Consider the following 1,293-nt stretch of genomic DNA (forward strand, 5'->3'; position numbering starts at 1 on the left):
AAAAGTAATTTTATAAAAAATTCGGATTTAAAAAAAAGCTTATTCCAAAAAGACATATACATATATTTACAAAATAATTTAAAATGACAAAAACATGTTTTGCAATTTTTATTTTTTTTTTAATTTTCGACTCTTTTTTTTTTTAATTTATTTTCTTTTTTTTCTGTTTCAAAATATTTTTTTGCTTAAAAATAATAGGTTTTTAACAAGCAAGCGTTATATAACTTTTTGAAAAAAAGAGAATTACCACAATGTGTGACCATAATACAAAAACTATTTTAAAAAAGTTATTTACGCCAAGTTCTTTTCAACAGCAATAAAAGCAACACAATGCAAAAAATAACGAATATTAACAATAAAATAAAAATAAGTTAGTTTTTTACGCCTTTTGTTAAATTTAAATTTATGTGCTACTATTTATATGAAAAATTTTCAGCGGATTTATTTATTTATTTATAAAAACGTGAAACAATAATACAATTACTTTTCCACGAAAAAAGGAGCATTGGCTGCCAGGACCTTCGTCTCAGCGGATTTAAAGCTTCAAATATTCAAAATAAAAATTGTTTGCATATTTTCTGTCTAAAAAGAAATTATTTATTGAAATATTCCAAAATGTTCAAAAATTTGTAGTTTAAAATATTTGTTCAAATAAATTTAATCGCACAAAATTACAGAAAAGAAAAAAAAATTGAACTTCTAAAGATTTTGCTTAACATAAAATTGATATTTTTTGGAATTTCGACGCGCAAAATACACGAAATATTTATTAAATAATATTTTCAATTCCAATGCTTAAAAAATGTTTTTGTAAATTATCGAGGAGCAATTTCAGTACCACAAAATATATTTATATAACAGCAACAAAAAAATTATTGAAACCATAAAAGAAATACAAAATATTAACAAAATTAACATACAACAACAAAAAATACAGATACAATAACAACAATAAAAATAAGTGATAAAGCAAATAGTTTAAATTTAAAATAAATAAATTAACAAGAATTAAAGCAACCAATAAAAACAATATATTGACTCAATATTTAAACAATAAGCATGCGAAATGTTTGTATGGGTACAGGAAAAAATAAAAATATTTTATGAAAATTTGTTACAAAAAATAAATTATGAAAAAAGAATTTGATACCAGTGCAACGGCTTCGATTCGAGTTGGTTTTGAGTTGAAATATTGCGATAACAAATATTTTTTAGCAATTTTGTGTTAAAATTTTTTTAGAAAGGCACAGAAAAGCAAATTTTAAACTGAAATTTTTATTTTTAAACTGAACT

The sequence above is a fragment of the Bactrocera latifrons genome, unplaced genomic scaffold (assembly GCF_001853355.1).
Source record: "Bactrocera latifrons isolate USDA-ARS-PBARC rearing strain unplaced genomic scaffold, ASM185335v1 scaffold_86, whole genome shotgun sequence".
NCBI classification, from domain to species: Eukaryota; Metazoa; Arthropoda; class Insecta; order Diptera; family Tephritidae; genus Bactrocera; species Bactrocera latifrons.